This window comes from Apodemus sylvaticus, chromosome 7, assembly GCF_947179515.1.
Source record: "Apodemus sylvaticus chromosome 7, mApoSyl1.1, whole genome shotgun sequence".
NCBI lineage: Eukaryota > Metazoa > Chordata > Mammalia > Rodentia > Muridae > Apodemus > Apodemus sylvaticus.
In genome coordinates, this window is record NC_067478.1 from 122,084,088 (window position 1) to 122,108,813 (window position 24,726).

The window sequence follows — 24,726 nt, forward strand, 5'->3', positions numbered from 1 at the left end:
TCTGGATCCTATGATCCTTCCGTCCCTTCTTTCACAGAGTCCCCGAGTTACACCTCATTTGTTTGGCTGTGGGTCTCTGCATCTGCTCACATCTGCACTGCATGAAGCCTCTCAGATGATGATGGGCGAGGTGCTGACATCATAGGAGCCATGCCACTGGCTTCTTCTTCTTCCTGTTGTGTTGACCCTGGGTCTCTGGGCTATCCATCCAGCCTCTGGTTCCCCACCACCCAGGCAGTGCCAGGCATGGGCTTTCACTCTTGGCATGGGCCTCAAGTTAGACCAGTCAGTGGTTGGCCACTCCCACAAGCTCTGATCCACCATTACTCTGGCACATCTTGCAGGAAGGACAAAAAATGAAGGTCAAAGGTTTTTTGTGACTGGGTTTGTGTCTCGGTCCCACCACTAGAAGCCTTGCCTGGTCACAGAAGAGGGCTGGTTCGGGTTCTAGAATCCCCGTGACTACGAGTCTTCACTAGGGTCACCACTGTAGATTACAAGAAATTTTCATTGCACCAGGTTTCTTCATTGTTCCCCCAAAGTCCCTCCGTTTTAGCCATCCCTTCCTGCATTCTTTCCCTCCATCCCTGTCCCCAACTTGATCCCTCTTGTTTTCCTCCCCACCTACCCCCGTCTACTGGTACAATCTATTCTATTTCCCCTTCCCAGGGAGAAACTTGTGTCCCTCCTCAAGCCCTCCTAGAAAGAAACAAGAACTGCTAAAGTGTTTGTAAAATACTTAGAACCGTCTTCAACGATGTAAAGTCTATGCAAGGTCTGCTGTATAACAATAATACTTTTTTTTGTAGTAAGAAAATCACTTCCTGTGAAAACTAGCTCTGTTGCCTCTAAGCTGAGCCTGGCAGTGTGGAGAGAGGCAGCAGGGAGTGTACCATGTGCCCTGCACCAGGAAGTCAGGATCCTAAGTGCTCTTTGACAGCTGAGTGGAGCTAAGTCACTCTAGAAGGGTACCTGAGCTCCAGAGGCAATGGGTAGAGATTTCAAATCTTTCGATTCTATAAGTCGCCAGTGACAGTGGCCAAATGTGGCATGAGCTGAAAGCACACCCGTAAAAGAAATGAATGATGTTCTAGGAAAGGAAGTTTGGAAGACGGGAATGGGGAGGGGGTGGGGAGAAATCTGGCCAGGAGAAGATAAAAAGCCCAGGTCAAAATAAATCTGACTCCTGGATCCCTGTCTCTGATCCTCTGGTGGACCGCTTGGATTTGTTTATGATCGTTTACGTAGTTGAGAGTCTCTGGGGTTTTGGTTGTTTTCTTATTTCAAAATCCAACACAGCAGGGAACGCAGGGAAAGAGGTTGATGCTTCTGTTCCTATTTCATCTGAAAGAACAGAGCACAAGGTTTTGAATCTCCCCTCTGCCCTCACTCCCAACATTGCTCAGATGATTCAAAGCCTCATAAGAGAAGTAATTTTGAGATAATGACACAAAGGCAGCAATTAAAAAATATTGCTTGTTTCAGGGCCTATAAATTGGCTGTTGGTAATTGAGGACAGAATGTGCTTTCTAATCCACTGAAATGATATCTTATAGCAAGCTGGCATGGTAATTACTGTATTTGTACAGCAGTGGAGGAGCCCCAGCCTGAGTTTGACAGGGAGTTGATTAAATCACCCAGGTGTAATTGAAGGCTTTGATTGCATTGCCTCTGAGCTGATCAGTTTTAGTAATAGCCTGGTTTTACTCTGTCATGTGCTCTTAGAACCGTCAGTGGGAGTGCAGACCCCTCCATTTTACTCCCAGCCCTGCTGCAACCCCATGGAGAAAAAATAAAATAAAACAAAATCAACAGCCCCCCCCCCCCAGCTTCTTAGAACAGAGAAAATGAGAGCTGGCAGACAGCATCCTTCACTGCGGACCTGGATGATGTCATCCTTCACTGCGGACCTGGATGACGTCATCCAGACAAAGCAACCTGTTTCTCACTGCCTGCTTTGTTTCTTCAGATGGAAAGGGCTCAGACTGCAGCACACACAGATGCAATATTAGGCCATCATGTTGAGGATAAACAGGAAATGGAATTAAGCTCATCAATTGCTCATCAGGTGATTGCAAAATAAATGTTTTAAAGAACCAGTTTTCAGGAAAGGAAATTTAACTTATCTTAAATGCATTCTGTTGGTCAGATTTTAAGAGAGACACCATGAGTCTATAGAGGCTTGAAGATCCTCGGAAATGTTGGTGTTTGTGATGGTCAGTAGTAATTATAAGCTTCTCGAGTTCATGATCCTCCTGCTGACAGGAAGAAATACTTTAATTTGGAGGCTTCAGCAGCAGCACAACGCCAAATAATGCCAGTATGCGAGCATGTACCCATCGTATCCGAGGCCTAATGGGCATCATGATGAAGGTGGTGACCAGTCCACTCTCATGGCTGGATTAGCAAGTGGAAGACCAAATGAGGCCGTGGAAGAAATGGGGTGAAGATGTGGGCATTGCAGAAGGCTCCTGTGGGGTGATTGTAAGTCTGTGCTATTTGTACAATGTAGTGATATCCCAGTTAATGGTGAAGTAGTGGAACTGTCACTCAGGATAGCCTTAGCTCTGAAATGGACACTGTAATGGCTATCACTTTTTAAAGCTCAGTTTCTGTTGAATGAGTACAAACAGGTTGTAGCCATTTTTTATTCTTACTGAATTAAGGAGAGAGAAGAAACATAAAACGTAAGGACCAGCTTAGCATTGTCCCCTGAAAGTAAGTGGGATCCTTCAGTTCTGTACCGGATTTGCTGTTATCTATGTTTACAAAAGTTTGAGGGAATTGCAAACATCTTTTTGGTCTTTTTAAAAGGTGCAAAAGAAGAAAATGCATGATCTTATTTATGTGGGTCTTCTTTTTATGAGCATTAACTTAATAAATGACAGGCTTTAGCTGTCAATCAGGAACCAGCTGGATCATGCTTATACTCATATATAGCTCAGGCTATCTATACTTATGCACACACAAGTTACAAAAATCTTTTTTATTTTCTCACAACATTTATCCAGCACACATTAAATAATCCCCATGTGAATTACACTGAGAGATGCTACTGTTGGAGTGCCATGTTGAGAAACTGACTTAAAATAAACGGGCTGGTGAGGCAGCTCAGTGGCTGATAACGAGTGCTGCTTTTGTAGGGGACCCAAGTTCATTACCTAACACCTGTGTCGGAGGCTCAGCACTACCTGAGTCCAGCACCAAGGGATCGAACTCCCTGTTCTGGCCTCTATAGAAAAACAACACACACCACATGCATACACACATGAAAGCACATACCCACACACATACATAATTTAAAAAATAAACTGAAAGGGACAGAGGTCAGCTGAACCACCTGGAAGAGAATTCTCTCATCTGTTGAATAAGTAAAGCAGATAGACAGCCTCCATTCTATAACACGGCTTTCTATTATAAACCACGAGAGTCTAAGTCATAGGAAAATGAACAAGTCATTCACTCGTCTTGGAAACAGACTCAGATGGGAAACCTCTTTGCCAAAAGGTCCTGGCAAGTAAGCAGTACCTGGTCTTAAAATGGGTTCCCCACCTCTACATCCCATAAGTTTCCATGGTATCACTTTAGAAACCACCTTCACTCCCTGTTACTTCTTCTAAATAGTTTTTCAGCTTACCTATCCTACTCCATCCTTCACCTCCCCTTTATTGTTACTTATTACATGTAAAATTGCCTCCTGGTTTTCAAATTCTATTCTGGACATACTCTTTGGTTCATTCATTTTCTGCTCAGGTATTCTATCATGTGCTACCCCATCCTCATGAGAAACCACAGGAACAGAAGTTGTATAACATTTTCCTCAATGCATTATATCCTGCAGCAAACTATCATTAAGACTTGGAAAATAAGCAACTCAGAAGACTCAGGAAACTCCTGAGACTGAGCAGATATACTAGGTCGTTCCCTCCTTGAACATCCATATGCATCAAGGACTGGGGAGAGACAGAGCTGTCGGGAAAAGTCAGAGGCGGCTAAACAGTCTGAACAAGAAAGAGACCTATGGAGCTCCCTGGAAGACTCCCAGATCCATTGATCTGCCTAAAAGAGGCAGAGAGACAGGACAAGTATCTGGAAGATACAGAGGCCACAAACTGCCTGAGAGAGTCAGGGGTCAGCTAAACTACCCGGAAGGGAATTCTCTTACCTGTTGAGTTGCCTGCGAGTTGTTCAGTGGGTTCCTGGGTTCCAGCTTTCATATGCTGTCACCCATGCTTGACTGAGGTTTGGGTGAAGCAGCTCTTGAGTTATTTCTACTCCAGTAAATGACCTCTCACTCATGCTCCTGTAAATAACCCTGACAAAGTTCATTGGTTTACCAAGTTGGATTTAGTCTGTTATTGGTTTCTTCTCTCGAAATAATAGACATTTGTTTGTTTCCCCAGGGATAATGGTGTCACATGAGATTTTCCAGTGATAGGACTGTCAGTCAAGAGTTTTATATTTTAAAATGAAACCACATTTCAAAAATGAAGAGAAACAAACATTTCTCAGATAAAGGAAACCCAAGAGAATTCGCTACCACAGACATATCCAGTGACTAGCTAATCTTATGTTAGAGGGAGTTATTGAAAAAGAAAGGTAGTTTTTTTATTTTTTTAAAAAAGGACTCCTCAAATATTTTGAAGAAGAAAAAAAAATATCCAAAAATACAGGTACATTCAAGAGACTTTTCTCAAGTTTTCTAAATTTTATTTAACAAGAATCACCATATGTCTGATATGGTTGTCAATATATGTAAAGAAAGTGTTCATAGCAACCATACTGTATATGAGTGAGGGCTAGGAAACTCAGAGGCAAGGAAGAGCTCTGCAATTTATTCAGCATTAGTAAAGTGTTCCCATTTGTAGAGCCAGTTCTTTATAAATACATCAAAAAATGTGATAGATCAATTAAAGTGGGATTCTCATGGAAAACCAGGAAAAGTGAGAAAGAGGGGGAAATGAAAATTAAACCCAAGTTTGCAACCTCGAGTCTTCCCGAAGCAGTAACTGTGCTTTGTACGTGGTCAGCTGCTCTAGCCACACAACAGCATTCCTGTTTTTCTGATTGTATTTCTACGTTTGCTTACAGGTACGTGTGCATACATTTATGTGTGTGGGTTCATGCAGGTTACTGGACTCACATGGAAGTCCTGGGACAACTTGTACTCAAGGTAGTGCTGAAACAAGATCTCAGAACTGGAGCTTGCTTCTGACAAAGAGCACATACCTACTAGGTGTGGAGCTTGAAGCTGTATCATCAGACACAGTAGTGGGCACCTCTCTCCACTGAGCAATCTCACCAGTCCTAGTTTTCTGAGACAGGTCTTTCTGTATGTCTTCAGATGACTTCACACCCATTCTATATCCCAGCCTGGCCTTGAACTCATGACAGTCCTCGAGGCTCATCCTCCTTAGTTCTGAGACAAGTGCTACCATGTCCAGTTCCATGTATACAGCACTCTTAAAGAGAAAAGTTAAAAACATAGAGAACATATTGTGATTGTCTGGGTTTAGGAGTAGTAAAAAGAGGTGAGCGGTCAGAACTATACAGAAAGGTCCCCAAATGTAGCAACTGGTGTTCTCATGCTAATTGTGTTAGCCAAAAAAAATTAAAAAATACCTGTTTGCAGTGTCCAACACATAGGTAAAGGAAGGCTGCCCCCAGTTGGTTCTGATTGGGAAGTAAAATTGCTAATAGCCAGTGGTTGGGCAGGAAGACAGAGGCGGGACTTTTAGATTTTCTGGATAAGGGATGAAGGGAAGAGGAAGGAGAGAATCGCCATGACAAAGAAGCAAAAAACTAAGACTTAAAGGTCCAGGTGACTGTCCGCAGGGGCGATTCCTCCTATCAGGACTGGTATAGCAGAGATAAAATATAGAAGTATTAATTCAAGAAGACCCAAGGGGAGTTGTACTAGCCACACGGAGATTTGGAAATACCCAGCCATTGAGGTAGTTGGCATATTAAAATATAAAGGTTTTGTGTGTGTGTGTGTGTGTGTGTGTGTTTCCGTTTGAGAATCCAGAGAGCTCTAGTGGATGGCTAGAAGAGAGATCATCAACCAGGAACCATAGCAGATTAACAATTTGCTGCTACACCCAGAGGCTTTGGGGGGATGACAAACCTAAATCTTGATCTGCAGGGAGGTAATATGAGTGTACATGTGAGAAAATGACAGGAGTAGCTTGCTCTATGCACGCACGTTCGCGCGCACACACACACACACACACTACACACGTACCACACACGTATATATACAAACTATACACGTACCATACAAAACTCTATACATACAAACTATACACACCACACACAAACTATATACCGTACAAACTATATACACACCACAAAAAACTATATACATACAAACTTCACACGCCACACACAAACTATAAACATACAAACTACACACACCACACACAAACTATATTCAATACAAACTATATACACACCACACATACACATACTATGTACATCTATATACAAACTATATACACACACATCATACACACGTACACATACAAGCTGCACACACCCCACATACAAATTACATACATACAAACTACACATAGTATACATAAACTGTATTCAATACAAACTATACAAAACACACACACACACACATATATATACATATACACCACCCAATCTATATTCAATACAAACCACATATACACATACAACAATCATATAAACTGTGTACACACATATACTACACACAACTCATACTCAATCCAAATCACATACACACACCACATGTAATTCACTTGATATAAACTATACATAGACAAACTATTCACACACAAATTATACTGAAAACAAATTATGTACAAATAACTTAGACATTCATACAGGATTAAGTACTTTATACAATCTATTCTCAGTACAAGTTGTACATACACCACACACAAACTATATACATGCACTTTATACACAAACTACACATATGCATGCACAACACAAATGCAACACACAGAAACTATGTGCATATATGCATCATGCATATGCCATGTGTGTGTGTGTGTGTGTGTGTGTGTGTGTGTGTGTGTGCTCGTGCTCTGCAGCAGGTCTTTAGCTCTGACTTGTAATAGAATAGCGAGGAGAGTGGTGGTAAAAGAAGACTTCCCTCTGCTGTCCCTGGAACTTACTGTGAGACTGTAAGTTTTTAATATATAAGAAGGTTTTTCTTTCTCTCTCTCTTTTTTTAACTTACTGCAGAAAATAGCAGCCAGTTAGGGACCTTATTTCAGTGTGCTGGCTCAAAATCTAGAGATAAGCTGGGAAGGGGAGAAAAAACTTTTGAGTCCCTGTCACCTCTTCCAGATTTGAGTTTGTTTTTGAGAGTTTGCATGGAGAAGAGGGGCTGTAAAGTCTTCCTTTGGCTGCTTTGAGGTTGTTTGTACTGGAAAAAGACAAATCCTTGTGCAAGGCTCGCAGACTGCGTCCAGATTGCTCTGGGCTAAGCCTCTGGACGAACGCCATCCACATTAACTAGCAGCAACTACTCAGTGCGGTGAAGGCAAAAGGGGGCACTGACGGTGAGGAACTCTTTCCCCACAGAAACATTACATTTTCTTGGGTCTGTGTGCTTCCCAATGCTCGGCCAGCATCAAGATTCAGTTTCGATATCTACTCACGGGTGCTGAGACTTTCCACACTCCATTAGTTTTCCTTTTTCAGGAACATGGAGATCCTAAGCGGGAACCGAGGATGGACTCAACTCTGTGGCTAGCTCTTGAGAACACTGTGTACCTATGTGCTAGTGAGGCTGGCTGGGCCGCCATGACAGCAGATCAATTATACTGGCTCTTCCATGATAGAAAGAGCACCCATAAAATTCTCATACAAAAAGAACGTCCAAGCGTCACTTGTCAGTTCCCACCACACATCACCAACTGTGCAAGAGATTTCAGCTGGGGCAGCCTGGCCCTGCTCCACTGTAATCTACTCTCTTCTTTGGCAGAGGCAGCTGGTTCTCTCCTGTGCCATGTGTCTTCCCCCCAAGTCAAGTGTCTGGGCCCTTGGGAGATGACCTGGACTCTCCATTGGTTCTTGCAGGGGAATCGGGTTCTTCTTTCTGATAACATTATAACAGCATAGAGAAAGAAAAGGGAGCTTTGGTTTAGCTGAGACAGACACCTTTGCAGGTCTCTTTCTCCCCACTGCTCTGCTGTTTCTTTCTCCCAAAAGAATCTTGCAGAGATCATCCTGTGGAAGGAAGAGATGGTTGAAGGATGTATGTTTCCCTCATGTTCAAGTCTATATAGGTTTCTATTCACACCCTAAATACATGCATGTCCCTGGGTTAACCTGTACAATGCAACCTGTAACTCCTTGCCTGAGCTAGACTTAAGCTTCAATAGAGGACAGCTATATGTGCTGTTGGTGGAATGGTGTCAATTTCCAAGGAGGAGGGAGAATAAAAGGAAGGGAAGAAAGAGGAGGAAGAGGAGGAGGAGAAAGAATGTACTGGGGGACAGTGTCTCTCACACTTCCTTTATCTCCATGATTCCTCTGGGATATAGAATTCCAACTTCTACATTAGGAGCTTATTTGGTCCTGGAATGAGAACAGGGACCCACACAAGTGAGCAAAGAACAGTTGTCTTTGAATATAGGTGGGCTCAGTTACTTAGTCAACCATCGCTACTCTGGGTGTAAATGGCAAGCTTGGAAAGTGAAGCCACCAGCAGATCCACTTGAAGACCAGATCACCCTACATCCACCACAGTTCCTCCATCCCAAGACCACCCTACATCCACCACAGTTTCTCCATCCCCCCAAGGCTACCCTACATCCACCACAGTTCCTCCATCCCCCCAAGACTACCCTACATCTACCACAGTTCCTCCATCCCCCCCAAGGCTACCCTATATTCACCACAGTTCCTCCATCCCCCCTAGGCCCCTGTTTCTAAAGTTTTAGGGCTGACATTCTTTTGTTTGCCAACTTTGGAGACCATAAAGTTTAATCAAACAAGAAAGGGCCAGAGGGCTGGAAGAAGATGACAAGAACGAAATGAACAACAGAATTAGAAGGGCTGTCCATCTTCAGAAGTTGGACTAGTGAGACTTGGACTTCAGAAGTTACCCCACTGAGCCTAATCAATGTGTCTTAGCTGACTTGAGTTTCTTGAGAGCTGAGGTCATTCTGATTTAGTCTCCCACGCCACCCTTTGATTCCAGCGTGGGACCCTGCCAGGTGCTCAGTAAGGAAGCTTTTGTTCTGGAAACCTCAAGGACAAATGAGCCAGCCACCAAAAGTCAGATCAGGATTCTGCTTCCTCGCCCACTTTAAATGGAAGATAAGATGTTCTTTTTTAGACAAATAACCAGATTAAATTTGCTGTTATTGTATCAACAATAAATACCATGTTATGCCAACACAAAACATGTCTTTGTTGTTTACTTAATCTCTCCATTTTGCACAGATTTCAAATAAAGTTAAACAGATGTCTTTTAGCCCCATTTTATTCTCTTTAAAAATATAGACTTCAAAAAATATCCATTTAGACTTTGAGAGCATTTGCTAAACTTTAGTCTTTCTCTTCTCTTCTCTTCTCTTCTCTTCTCTTCTCTTCTCTTCTCTTCTCTTCTCTTCTCTCTCTTCCTCCTTCACCCCTCTCCAGTCTCACTAAGTAACTTAAGTTGGTTCAAACTATGTAGACAAAGATAGCCTTGAAAGCCAGGCAATACCCCTATTTCAGCTTCCCAAGTGCTGGGATTATAAGAGTGAGCTTACACATGTGGTTTTGACCAGTTGCAGACTCATCTTATTTTCAATTCTATCTCCCCAATAATGAAAATAAGTTCTGATCTTTACATAGCATTACTGGATGTGTAGTATAGCATGAACCATTGTATCATAAACTTAGTGAAGATTTTACATTTTACAAATAATTTTTTACTTTCATTATCCAGAAAATTCACAACCTCATGAGAAAGTAATTTTTATTTTCAATATTTTATAAATGATAACACTAAGGCTTAGGGATTCACCTAAATTGACACCCAAAATGAAGTCCCAAGTTCAGGTTCCTAACTCCAGTAGCACCATAGAATTACCCTCTTTTGTGCTTGGTGTATTAAACCTCCATGGTTGCTATTGAAAGTCGGGGCAGATTACTGTGACTGTGCTAGGGAGGTAAAGTGCTCGCCTTGGGTCCCATCTCAGCTGCTCAAACCGGACTTGATGGTACACGCTGGCAATCTCAGCACTTATGAGGTTGAGGCAGGAGGATAAGAAAACCAAAGTTATCCCTAGATATAACAAGTTTATATAAGAGTTTGAGGCCAGTTTTGGCTACTGTAGACCCTTTCTGTCTCTGTCTCTGTCTCTGTCTGTCTGTCTGTCTGTCTGTCTTCCTCTAGCGCGCGCGCACGCGCGCACACACACACACAATCAAGGTTGATCACAAACATTGATCCTGGAGCATTCAAACACACTAATCTTTGTACAGTATTCAGGCATTGGGAAAGTACCAGGGAGAGACCCGAGTGTTCTTTCAGAGTCTTCTAGGCCTGTGCAGTCAGTCAGCTATAAAGCCAGACTTCTTTTTAATTCAAGTCTCTGATTTTGCTATTTAAAGTTCCACCATGTGCATGCCTTTAATCTCAGCACTTGGGAGGCAGAGGCAGGAGGATATCTGAGTTGGAGGCCAGCCTGGTCTACAGAGTAAGTTCCAGGACAGCCAGACAGAGATAAACCCTGTCTTCGGAAGTCTACAAGCCTGATGGCAGGTGTGGGTGGTCGTCTCATAGTGCAAGGAAGAGGCACTGTTTCCAGATTGAGATCTAATGGATGCTGTTACTCTAGAATCCAAAGTTCTCCTCTCCCACTGGTTCTCTTGGTTCTCTCTGCAGCTCATCGGCAAAGCATGAACATAGTTGGTATTTTTTTTTATTATTCGATATAATTTATTTACATTTCAAATGATTTCCCTTTCTAAAAGACTCTTCTATGACAGTTATGGCTGCTTAGAGGGACTCGTCCGTCCCTGCCAGACATAGTTACAGAAGGATGTCAGGAGGGAGGGGGCAGAGGTATCATCACAGGGAAGAACTTTCGTATTCTAAGAACACATTTTTTCCTATGGAGCAGTCTTGTGTAGGGGAGAGGTAAGCTCTTCAAACATAACTGTATTGTCTCCCCTGGCATATCCCCATTGTTAATTAGTGTTTCAGCATGCCCTGCATGCCAGACTGTGTGCTGAATTAAAATCAAAACTGGACCCAAAGACTTCTTTGGTTCCTGGCAGAGAGGAAAGGGAATGGAGTTTAAGTAGGATAATGGTTTGAAGAAGAGCAGAAGATGCAGATAAAAAAAAAAAATGATTGACAGTTGCCATGGTGATAGGGCAAGGGGCAGTCCCAGGCAGTCCTCTGACAGAATGAGGATGTCTGAGAAGGGCAGGGAGATAGTGCTTTTATTTGACAGGAGTGGTGGTCTCTACTTGGAACATTGCTGAGTCAGACTGGGATTAAATTAAATTACACATCCAACCAGGAAAGCTCCTTACTCACCAGGAAGTGGGGACATGGAGAGAGGCCAGATGAGTTGAAAGATACATTTTTCCCCTCACACATATGTCTTGAATACAATTTGCTATGGATTCGAGATTTTGTGAAGAAGGCACCTTTGAGTCCCTGTTCATTACCTTTTCAGTCTTTATTGGAGGTCACAGGCAGACTGCCTAGGCATATGGATAGCTTCCTATATCTCTTGGCTAGTGTACCATCAGCCACAGTACATATCCTGACTGAAAGCAGGCAGGACAGAGCCATGGCCTCCGAAGCAACTCTGAGAAGCCAGTGAGAAATTGGAGCTGGTGGATAGTTCTTCAACTTCCTTTCCTCAGGGGACAAATCTGAGGGGTGGTCTTAAGAATTCCATGGAATTTCAGTCCCCAGCCCTTTGTTCCTGCATCTTCTTGCAATGACAGAGACCCCAGCCACCCAATAAGCTTCCTTGCTGTGTAGGAACACATGCCTGAGACCAGACATCACACAAACCCTGTTACTGGTGCTACCTACAACTCTGCAGACCTCAATGTGTTTCTGTAGAGTACTAGCCCTTCTCAAAGGCTCCCACACAATTTCCCTTGTACCAAAACCATCTCTTGGAACTGTGGGGTTATATCAGGAGGCACACCATGACTGTTATCCACAAACTGGACCTTTCAAAGCAGGAGTTCCTGACTCCAACCTCCCTAAAAATAATCAGGTGACAGTTTTCCTGAATCTTCAAAAAGTCTATCCTCTGCACAGTTCATGTGTCTTACAAGTCCTTGAGCAAACCATGAGCCATTGTTTTGTCCTGTGTATAAGGTCGTTCCACCAGTGTTCTATATGGGACAGTGAAGCCATGCAACTGCCTAATGAATTACCCAGTTGTCACTAGAGAGTGGTAAACCATCCCATGGGCAAACGGTTCGAACTCCAACCACATGGTCTGAGTGCTGTGGTCAGCTCTACACAAACTCATTCAATCCTTGATTCTAGTTGAAATGGAAAACAACTCACCTGTCAAATCAATATTAGTATACTGTGGCTATAAAGGCTTATCTATACTCTCTGGCTGCAGCATACATCTGCTATAGCACAAGACTAGCTCATTAACATAATTAGCACCACCACTTTCTCTGCAGTTGGTCTTTATGAGTGGTACCAACTTCTGGCATGTCCCACAGGATGTGGCACTATTCAGACTTACTAACTTGGGGCAGTTTCAGAGGTATCTGCTTGCATGCCCTACTGTGATAAATTTTACACTATAAGCCAAGGATAAAAGAATATTGATTTCAATTATCCACTCTGGAATTGGGTTGTTGTTTACTGAGTAAGTTGCTGAGTCCACTGATAGTCCTGGGAAATACATTTTATCCAGAACTCCATATTACCTGACTCCCATAGGTGTATAGGTGGGTCATGATATGCTTTGAGTCTCCAGTGAAAGCTTAATTTTACACTGTGTCTAACTGCCCTCAATATGTCTAAATATTTCAATTTCTACACGGTACAACCACTTAAGTAATTTCTAGAAGTACGTTTTTGGGGATTGAAGGGTCAGAGTTGTCTGTCTTTGCTCCTGGGCAATTGGCTCTTTTGTCATTTTGTTGTAATGACTGACTTCCCTTGGTCAATCTCTTGCTTTCCCACTCATTTCTTACCATTGGTTGTGGATGGATAGCCGTTGCTAACTTTCTGTCCGTTTTATTCTGAAGATGACATATCCTCTTTTTGTCTATTGAGTGTCAAACCTTTTTGTCTATCACCATGATATGGTAAAGTGGCAGTGGTTTGTTGCAGCTGGCCCTTATCTGGGGACCATGTCTTTCCCTGTGCCTCCTACCATCATTTCTGGTATGTACTGGTGGCCTCATGACTTTTCCTCTGCTCCTTCTGTGATGCAGCCCCTTGTGGTGGGTCTTCTGGTCTCACAAAAATGTGTCCTTTGCCCCCTTCTCTAGTCTTCTACTCTAGCAACAAAAGAAAACAGAAAACAAAAATAAAACAAACAAAACAAAACAAACAAAACAAGAACAAAGCTAACCAACCCAACTAATAAACAAAACCAGCTTTTCATCTAGCATTGGTTAATTCTTTTGCAAATGTCTAAGAGCCATGCTTGGGGCAATCCACATCTTCTGAGCTTCTTGCCAGAATGTGAAATCTCAATCACGAGAAAGTACCCAGATCAGTGAAGCCTTGTCTGTCCAGTCTTGTCTTCCTTTCAGCCCTCCTGAGTATGGACTTTGAAGTCCACTCCCAACGCTACAGCCTTTGTTCCTAGGTCAGCTGCTCAATGAAAGGTCTTGAGTATGGAATTCTAACTATCTTCATCAAGCTCAGCAAACTCCTGACAGGCTCATATGCTGGAGTTGAAGCCCAGTTATTAGCCTTGACAGCTAGGATTAGAGTCAGAGAAGATCAGGGCAAGATGCTGATGCCTTTTGCTGTTGCCATTTGGGCTTCTTCAGTGTTCTTCAGAAGAAAGAAAATGGTTCATGGGGCCCTTCAGAAACAATGTCTTCAAGAATGTTTACCCAAATTTCCCAAATTCACCCCTTAGGATTCCAAATCTGTCCTGACCAAAATTCTAGCTTTGAAACAGCAGGCCTGCTTTTGCCTAGTATTTAGTATCCTTTGAGCTCTGGGTCTGCCCCGGATCTTCAGTGTGTTGGCCAGCTGTGTGTGTCTCTCCACCTTAGGAGATAGATGTTCCTTTAGCCTTAACTGTTTGTCATCAGTGATCCACAGTTCCTCATGATCCATCTTCAATGGATCAGTACAATCTAGCAAAGCCCAGTCAGTTCTGCGGACCTTAAAGAACGTTTTCTTTCATATTCTTCACGTACTTGAATCATTGCACTGTTTCTAAAAGATGACCTCCTTAGGTCTGTGAGGAAATGATCCCATTATCACAGGAGAAATTGTTAGCAGATAACCTAAAGTTTATGTCAGGACGAGTCGGGACTATCCCTGTCTCCAAGTCACACTGAACCTCTTTGCCTGGTGAACAACAAGGATACCAGTACCAAATTCCAATTTTACTTTTCTGAGAACTCTTAGGACTATCTGCGTTCATTAGGCCCCTCCAGACGTAGGCATGGAAATTGAGTCAAACTTGGAAGAGGTTTGTCAATAGTGGAGGTGATGGGGCAACCAAGAAGAAAAGCTTGCATTTATTTGAAAGGTTACAATGCAAACAAGTCATTTTCCTACCAGTGACTGGGATGAGAATGAGATTAGGGCAAGCATGCTCCTGAGGTACACCAGTGTCCTGTGACTTGCAGCTTTCCTCAGGTTCTTTACTGTAGAGTCTAAATTTTTGTAAAACTATACAATAATCTCTCTCTCTCTCTCTCTCTCTCTCTCTCTCTCTCTGTCTCTGTCTCTCTCTGTGTCTCTCTGTCTCTCCCTCTCTCTCTCTCTCTCTCTCTGTGTGTGTGTGTGTGTGTGTGTGTGTGTGTGAATATGCACACATGTGTGTATAGAAGTGCATGTGGAAATTAGAAGTTGACCTTGGGCTTCTTCCTTGGTTGGCTTCCATCTTGTTACTTGAGATAGGGTTTCACAGGGAGCCTAGAGTTCATCTATTCTGCTAGATTGACAGCCAGTAAGCTTCAGAGACCTTCCTGTGTCTGCCAGCCCAGAACTAGGGTTATAAGCATACTCTACCATGCCTAAGGACCCAAATGCACTCCCCATTCTTAGACGACTAACAGATACTGATAGACCAACCGACCGACCGAGCCATCTCCCCAGCCTCTCTTCCCACTGTCCTCTACAGGAATGGGAGTTGTAATGGCCAACTGGGCCCACATCTTCCAGATTCCTTCTCTTTTTTCCTTTGCATGTGCTTGGTCCACTAAATTTTGCACATCTAGCATTTTCCAGGAATGTGTGGGAGTTTTTGTTTTGTTTTGTTTGTTTTTGAGGACCAAATTAACAAGGCCCTTGTGAGATCACTGGCTGCACTTGTGGTAATTTACGTATTGGCCATTTATTGGCTCTTCTGTCTTCACTGCCTACCTGTTCAACTCTTACAATAATCTACTCGCACCCTTGTGCTGTCTCAGAGGAGATTTATGGCAGAATACCAAGAAACAAACCAAAACCAAAACAAAAGAACAAAACCTCTCTTTTTTTGGTAACACATTATTATTAAGAATCCTTATATTGGAGATGATCTTTATTTTCTGCTCTGCTCATTTTAGAGTTATGGTCAGCTATAACACAAGTCACTTGTGAATATCTCTTCCTTCTAGAGGGTTCTTGAAAGCCTCACCCCTGCTCCACTCCTGATCCTTGCCCGCAGACTCCAAAGCCCTCAGCCTGAGGATAGCACCAGCCTTGGCCCAGATCACTTTCCCATCCTGCGGTAAGGGCAGCAGGAGATTGTCTACTAAGATCAGGAAGCTTCGGTTTCACTGTAAGTAAATGGATTTAGGTAAGGGTCTGGGGAAGTGGCTCAGAAATTATAAGCCCTTGGTCTGCCATCATGAGGACCAGAGTTCAAATTCAACCTCTCATACGACAAACCTTGACTCCCTTCAATGGCAGGTCTAAGGTGAGTGGAGACAGGACCCCCACATGAACCTCAGGTTTATGAACAGACCCTCAGAGGTAAAGGAAAGTAAAGGAAGCTCAGGGGTATGCAACCCCTCCCAACACACACACACACACACACACACACACACACATTAGCACACATCTGCACACACTTGCACATAAACATGGAGACACTAATAATTAATTAAAAATAATTTGGGGCCTGGTGGCGGTGGCACATGCCTTTAATCCCAGCCCCTGGGAAGCAGATATCTGTGATGTTAGGGCCAGCTTTGTGTAGAGAACAAGTTCCAGGACAGCCAAGCTACATAGAAGAAACCCTCTCTCAACAAAACAAAACAAAACAAAACACATAATAATTTGGAGGGGAGGTGGGTGATTGTGGGGATGAGTGGCCCCTCCTTTCTAGGGCCTCTAATAATACTGTCTAAAGATTCTTGAAAAACCTTTTATTTTGCTACAGAATTTCTCTCCTACTATGGAATAGTATCCTCAACATTATTACTGGACAGTGACACAAACTATGGTTTGTTTTCCTAAGTTTTAATGTTTTGCTGCACCGTTTCCCTTTGAATGCTGGTGTGAACTCTAGCTCGAGAGCTCAGCTTTGTGTTGGAATAATTCCCAACCTACCTAGCCTAAAACTCTTCCTTTGGAGTCCAAACAGAAAGTGCATTCTTGCCTGCACATGACTGAAAGTACCAGTGAGCACCAGTGTATTCAGGACATCTGTTCTGCCTTTTTCCTCACAGTTCCCAAAGATACACATGCAAAAGTAAAATGATGGGAAAAAAATAACCAATAGAGAACAAACAAGAATTGGAAAGGAAATAACGAAGAGGTGGTAAAATGTAATAATCGACCCAGCAGTGAACAAGGCCTCTGGCATGTGCATACCGTGACCTAAGTCGTGGCTTGACAGCAACAGGAGAGGGAACTTAACGAAAAGCCAAGGAGATGGGAACAGAGACGGTCTCTGTCGCCCAGACACAAAGCCATCCCACCCAAACAATAGCAGCCAAGAAAACCGCAGGAAAATTGCCACATCAAAGATAGAGAGCGCCATTTAATAAAATGCCTTTATTGCCAAATAAATAGAGAGGACTCTGAAAGTTCCTTAGTCATCTCTGTGTTTTCTGATGTCCTTAGAAGAAAGATACGAAACTGGTTGAGCCAGTTAATTTTTTTTTCTATTGATGCCTGAGGAAAGGCAGCCTCATGATAGTGCAGTAACTATTACCTGTGACCCCCCCCCCGTCTGCTCCCCCTCCCTCAACTGTCAGGATGGTTAGGGGTGGTTAGTGGTGTCAGAAGGCAGTGGCCCTGTGGCAAGGTAGTAGTGCAGGACTAGGAAATGAGTGGTGGCTGCAGAGCTGAAGCCAATGCCAGCTTTGCGTGCCTCCCTGTCCTTGTCCCTAATTATACTTTGCCTTTAGCTACTCATTTATAATAAAGTGTCCCGAGACAGTGGAACATGGCAGATTTCAGAAGAGATGCTGGCAAGAACACAGAATGGCTCTCCACCGTCTATATAATATCCCAGGGGGAGCAGGTAAGACTCCTAGAAGAATGAAAATCCAGGAGTGCTGTCAGGACGAGCCAGGGGCTGCTCAAGGCAAAACACATCAATCATTTATAGGGATTCTCAAATGCAGCTTAACTCTCGCAGGAAATAGCACCCAAACCCAACCAGCAGCTGACATAGGAAGAAAACCTTGTTGGAATCACTCTGGTCTTCTTTTAACTCTCCAGGCATCACCTGCATTTCACTACCACTCCCCTTCAGTTCTCTGTCTTCATCCTAAGTCACCCACATCTCTCCAGTCTTCACCATAGCTCAAGCACCCCCACTTCTTACCTCCTGACTGATAGCTGGGATAAATGCTGTCCTATTTACCGTGATATTCCTCAAGGATGCTGGCTATCTAAATGTAAGTGGAATGGAGTCATTCCTCTGCTGATGACCCTCTTAGCAAGGTTCTTCTAATGTCCTTCAAATAAAGGTCGAAGTTTCTCACCAGACTTGTGGTACCCTAGGATGTCCAGCCTCAGGCTGAAGAGGTAAATCAACAGCTAAGAACGTGGACTGGAGTTATTCCACATCACCTACATTGGGTGGCTCACATCACTGTAACTGCAGCTTCAGGATATCACATCATGCCTCTAAGGTCACTACACACATGTGCAATGCATCCAGACATACATACACAAACACACATCATAATTAAAACTACTCTGTGTTCTTTGCTGACCTCATCTTACGCTCCTGTTCTTAACATACATCAGGCACACAGAGTATTTGGGTATTTGTTCTTTTTTCCTGAGTTCATTTCCACTTGGGGCCTTTGTACCTCTAAATGCCTCCATGCAAATCTTGTGTAGGATGTTCTTCAAATGTCTCTTCCTCATCAAAGGTTTTATTTTTGAGTGTATGTCTGGTACCACATCCTTCATTGTGAAGAATCTTTTCTCTCATTACTTTCTTTTATTATCTCCAGACCATTGCTCACTAATTGACACTACCTCATGTTTGCATGAATTTTCTGACTCCCCTCATGTCTGTAGTGCAAACTTAAAGAGAGCACATTCTTGGTTCCCAATACCTATTATATTAATAAGACACTCAAATTGCATTTGTTGAGTGGATGAATGAATGAATAAGTCCAATGAAGAAACAATCGATGGGAACTGTTTTCTGTCCTCCTACAAAAATAAGCCCTGCCATTCTTAATTCAGTAGGAGGCCTAACACATATGTATGGGGAATATATGTGGTATTTGAAGGGGCAGCATAAAATTTCTGGGGCACATCACTCTCTGGGAATAAAATTCTCAACGACTAATGAACTCATTCATACAATTTGAAGAAAAAAATGACATTTAAGCCAGATTTCTCTAATGGGATGGAACTTTCCATGGACCAGTGGGATACACTTATGTAAATCCAAGACTAGGATCTGGGTGGGAATATGAGCATTGCTAAACCCCTTCCTTCTCTGATGTCTCCCTGAATGCACAGAAGAACAGACAGAAGGCCCCGGGAAGTGGGGCAAGGTGGAGGAGGCTGCATGTCTGAGTGCTTGTGTCTGTCCAGTATCCCAAGCTCTAATAATTCCCCTAGCAGATCTGGAGCAGGAACCTTTGGGAGGTGATGAAGTGATGAGGGTGGAGCTCTCATGAACGGGCTGCCTTGTCTCTTCTGCTTCCTGAGGATGCTGCTAGAACATGGCCAGCTATGAGAAACAAATGCCAAGTGTCTGAGCCCCTTGATCAGAGTTGTGAAAAAGAGACTTCTGTAGTTTATATATGCTGTCCAGTCGTGTGTGCTTTATTGTGTCATCCTGAATACACCACAGAAGGTTTTAGTAAGACTTGATATTGAGATCAATGCCTGCAGATGAGAAGACAAGAAGGAATGAGACAGAGAGAGAGAGGCTGACCTGGGTTCATTCTCTTCAGAGAACTTGACTGCCCCAAGAGGCATTCTGTCCCAAAATGTCATTTCTTCTATCTTTTAGCCAGGGTCATCAACCTTGATATTACCTCTTGGGCCAGTCATCAGATAGAAAAGCTCTGGAAAGAGTTATTTTTTTTTGGCCAAATGACTCTGCTGAGCAGAGGGGATCCCAGGATCCCCAAAGAGATGCTGTCTGTCTCTGCCAGTAGCACTCCTACCGCAGTGAGGGTGGTTCAGCCATGTAGAGAAATCTGGGCAGTATACACTAACAATCACCATGTGTGAGCCACAGAGGAATGAACTTCATCTTTCCCACCAAACACTGAGTGAATGGGGAACACTGGCTCCCTGCTTTGAATCAAGATCAGAGAAGATCTCAATCCAGAGTCAGCCTGAAACATGACACTTAGCAGTTTTGCTTATTTTATTTTATCTTATCTTATTTTATTTTATTTTATTTTATTTTATCTTATTTTATTTTATTTTTAAGTTTAAGGAAGCCAGCTGTTTGCTCCACCCGCAATTTAGGTCCTTTATTTCTTTTTGTATATTAAGTCATGAATTCATGTGCCATTCCCCAGCCCAGTTCTCTGTGGCTGCTGGACAGCTACAGGTGATGCCCAAACAAGGGTGCTGAATGAGTGGGGGTGGGGGGCTGAGGAGGGGATCAACTGAGGAACACTGTCTTTGTTTGAACTCCACAGAAAGCAGGAGAAATTACAGTATCCTGAATGGTGGTAAGCAACATACAGCATCAATGTTAGTGCTAGCCATAATTCATTTTTTGGAGGCTATTGTTGTAGGAGGTACTAAATGGGATACAGGCTAGACTGAGTAGGTGACGACCCAATGCCAATATCACCTAGGATGTGACAGTGCCTTGGGACTAGGAATTCTATATAGGCAGTTTTCTGCAGCCAAGATCTGCATCAGGTGAGAGGAGCAGGGTTCAAAAAGCGGGGGAGAGAAAGAGAGAGAGAGAGAGAGAGAGAGAGAGAGAGAGAGAAAGAGAGAGAGAGAGAGAGAGAGAGAGAGAGAGAGAGAGCAAAAATCAACAAAAAATGTTAGAAAATTCTTAGCTCAAGTATATTTGTGCTGTGCCTGGTTCTGTCCTGGACATGTTAGCAAAAAAGAAGGAAAATGGATTTCACAGTTCCCTAGGGACAGGAAGAAATCAAGAAATCAATCCTGCTTCCTCTCTGGTTCCTCCTAGAGATAGCCTTAGTTCTAGTTACATGAAGTTCCCTCTGTGTACTGTCTGTTGTTGGTGCACCAACTGGTCCTGTGTCAATTTATGTCTGTTTTTGTTTCATTATTTAAATGACTTTTGTTCTATGTTTCATGCTGAAAACAAAAAAATAAATGGGTAAAACTTTATTTTCTGGCTATCCATTCTTTGATTTAGTTTAGCTTGCTTAGAAGGCAGTTTCAATTTGCACAGGCAAAAGCTGATAAGTTGCTCTTGTATCCGTGGCTAGGAGTCGAACACAGCAGGATAAGCCCTGCCAGGAACTGAAGAGCTGCTTTTAAAGGGGCAGTAGCTTCTCCGGTTCTATGGCAAGTAAGCAGATTGTTGTTTTCTCCTAGAAAAATCTGTGCACTTGTGATCATTGGGTTCAACAAGTGACAAGGTACTTTTACTCTTGAAATTACAACTAGAAAGTATAAGAACATTTTATTTGGTCTAAATATATAAGATTTGTGTAGCCACTTCACTTTTGTTTCTGACTAGTTTTAAAGGTACACATATGTTCTGCATGTCCTGGTTATAGAGTATTGGCTTATCAGTTATTGGATATTAAAAATTATAATATTGGCAATAAGAAAGTTAGCTTTAAACTGGTAACTCGGGGTTGGAGTCATTTTAAAAAAACAACAGGTGGCATGAACCAAGCCAGGAAAACAGGTCTCTTAAGATAATTCTAGCAGGACAATGGTGGTGCACACCTGTAATCCCAGCACTCTGGGAGGCAGAGGCAGGCAGATTTCTGAGTTCAAGGCCAGCCTGGTCTACAGAGTGAGTTCCAGGACAACCAGGGCTACACAGAGGAACCCTGTCTTGAAAAAGCCAAATCCAAATGGGGAGTAATCTTTGGGACTGGCCTCAGGAAATAGGCTCAGATTAAGAGATATTTACATATGAGTTAATACAAAGCTCAGAGCAAGCTCAGCAGAGGCTTGTGTGACACTCCTTTTGTCTGGCAAACCCTGCCTAAGGAAGTTTTGGGGGCCTTACTCTTAAGCCAAAGCAGCATTGTTACCAGCTCTATCCAGGTGTTGTTCAAAAAAAGCTCAAATTTAAGATTTATGAAAGGTTAATGAGGATATGGAACTTGCCTATTCCAGCTACCATTCCAGGAAATGCATATAGAATTATTATGGATCTGGAAGATTGTTCTTATACTGTACCTTTGCATTCTGATGATTGCAAAGGGTTTGCTTTTATTGAGTTTGTATTTTAAAGAGCCCATGAAGTCATCATATCATTAGAAAGTTTTGCCTCAAGGAATGGCTAATAGCTTACATTATGTAAAATTTTTTTGGGCTGGAGAGATGGCTCAGTGGTTAAGATGGCTCACTGACTGCTCTTCCAAAGATCCTGAGTTCAAATTCCAGCAACCACATGGTGGCTCACAACCACCTACAATATCATATGATGCCCTCTTCTGGTGTGTTTGAAGACAACTACAGTGTACTCATAGACATAAAATAAATAAATCTTTAAAAAAAATTTTTTTTTGTCTCTGCTTCAATATAAGAAGTTAGGACTTTGACTCTTTCAGTGTATATTATTCATTGTATTGAGGGTATTTTATTAGCTGATCACTCTGAAGAAGTTTTACTAGAAGGTTTTGCTCTTATACAGTGGGCTTTAAAATTTGGAGTAGTTGTTGCTCCAGAAAAGTTTCAAAGGCAATATCTTTTTTCAATATTTGGAGCCTCAGTTATATTCTAAAGAAAAGTGGCACAGAAAATTCAAGAAAGAAAAAGATGATTTACTTACTTCAAATTATTTTCAAAAGCTTCTAGGAAATGCAAATTGGCTAAGACCTTACTTTAAGTTCACTACAAGAGGATTTAAGCCTCTGATAGTCTCAAGGGGGATGCAAATTAACTGGTAAGGGATGAATAGTTTTGCAGATAGTAGAGGAAGCTACTATAATCAATTGTTGGCTGTTTGTTATTGCTATGTGCCCACAGCAATTCTTTGGCAAAAGGTACTATTAATCTGGATTCATCTTTCTTCATCTCCAAGTAAAGTTTGAACACCCTATTATAAAGCTGTTGGTGTATTAATAAAGAATTGTATGATAGAATCTTGAAAATAGTTTTGGAAAGAATGGCTTAAGAACCTAATGAAACATTTGTTCCTTGTTTCAATAGCAATTAAATTGGTTATTGCAGAATACTGATATTTGCCCTATTGCATGGCAAACTTTTTAGGCAAAACTGATAATCCTTATACAAAAGACATTTGCTTCTATGCATGCTTTCATATTTATTGTAAACTCATGCATTCATTCCATAAAAAATGTATCTACTGTATTTATAAACAGCTCATCTGAGCTTCGGCGTCCTGTTTTGGTGTTCCAAGTCTCATCGTTGCCATTAAGGAGCATGGTGTGGGACCCTAGTTCGTGATTCACACATACACTTCAGAATGCCAGGTCTAAGTTGTAGATTTTATCAACACAAACTTCCTGAGGTGGAAGATATAGTGATGGTGAATATAAGATCCATTGATGAAATGGGGGCCTATGTCAGCTTGTTGGAATATAATAACATTGAAAGCATGATTCTTCTTAGTGAATTATCCAGATGATGTATCCGTTCTATAAACAAACTGATCCAAATTGGCTGAAATGAATGTGTTGTTGTCAGTAGAGTAGATAAAAAAAAGATATATAGATTTGTTAAAAAGAAGAGTTTCTCCAGAGGAATCAATCAAATGTGAAGGCAAATTCACAAAACCCAAAGCTGTTTCTAGAATTTTCTGCCATGTTGCTGAGGTATTAGAAGACACCAAGGATGAGCAGCTGGAGAGCCTGTTCCAGAGGACTGCCTGGGTCTTGACTGACAAGTACAGCAGACCTGGATAAGGTGCCTGTGATGCCTTTAAACATGCAGTCTCAGACCCATCTATCTTCGATAGTTTAGATTTGAATGAAGATGAAAGAGAAGTACTCACTAACAATATCAATAGGTGTTTGACCCCACAAGTGGTCAAAATTCGATATTGAAGTAGCTTGCTATGGTTATGAAGGCATTGGTGCTGTAAAAGAAGCCCCGAGGGCAGACTTAAATTCTTCCACAGAAATCATGCCCATGAAGATTAATCTAATAGCTTCTCCCAGGCATGTGATGACGACAATGGCCCTAGGGAGGACAGAAGGCCTCTCTGTCCTCAGTCAGGCTATGGCAGTCATCAAAGAGAAGACTGAGGAGAAGAGGAAGTGTTCAGAGTTCATATGGAGCCCAAAGTGGTCACAGATACAGGTAAAACTGCACTTGCAAGGTAGCTAGAATGGCTTGCGAGAGAAAATGCCGAAGTGGATGGGAAATGATGATGCAGAAGAAATGGAAGCCAAGGCTGAAGATTAAAATTTTGGAAAACAGTCCAAATTAAGGAGTATGAAGCAGCCCTTCCTGGCTGTAAACCCTAGACTTGAAAGTTTTCCAGTCTTGAAAACTTCAAAGCTGAATATTTTTATTTCCAAGTATTTAAGTATTCAACAAACCAGAATCTAAATGCCCTCCTTCATGTCAGCTGTTTTCATGTAGTAGCTCTAACACCTCAAGCATTTTTTGCACTAAGAAGCATTATAGATGTTTCTTTTTTTAATTTTATTTTATTGTTTTTTTATTCGATATATTCTTTATTTACATTTCAAGTGTTTCCCTTTCCTTCATCCCCCCTCCCAGAAAGTCCCATAAGCTTTCTTCCCTCCCCCTGTTCCCCAATCCACCCCTTCCCACTTCCCTGTCCTGGTATTCCCTGACACTGTTGCACTGAGATTTTCCAGGACTGGGGGCCACTCCTTTCTTCTTCTTGGACATCATTTGATATGTGCATTGTGTCTTGGGTATTCCAAGCTTCTATACTAATATCCGCTTATCAGTGAGTGCATACCATGAGTGTTCTTTTGAGACTAGGTTACCTCATTTAGGATGGTGTTCTCCAGTTCGATCCATTT

At 42.3% G+C, this 24,726-nt stretch overlaps 1 pseudogene; it reads left to right on the forward strand.

Annotated features, from left to right (window-relative positions):
- The first annotated feature begins 23,192 nt into the window (after positions 1–23,192).
- Positions 23,193–24,133, forward strand: LOC127690223 (eukaryotic translation initiation factor 2 subunit 1-like; annotated as a pseudogene).
- The last annotated feature ends 593 nt before the right edge of the window (positions 24,134–24,726 follow it).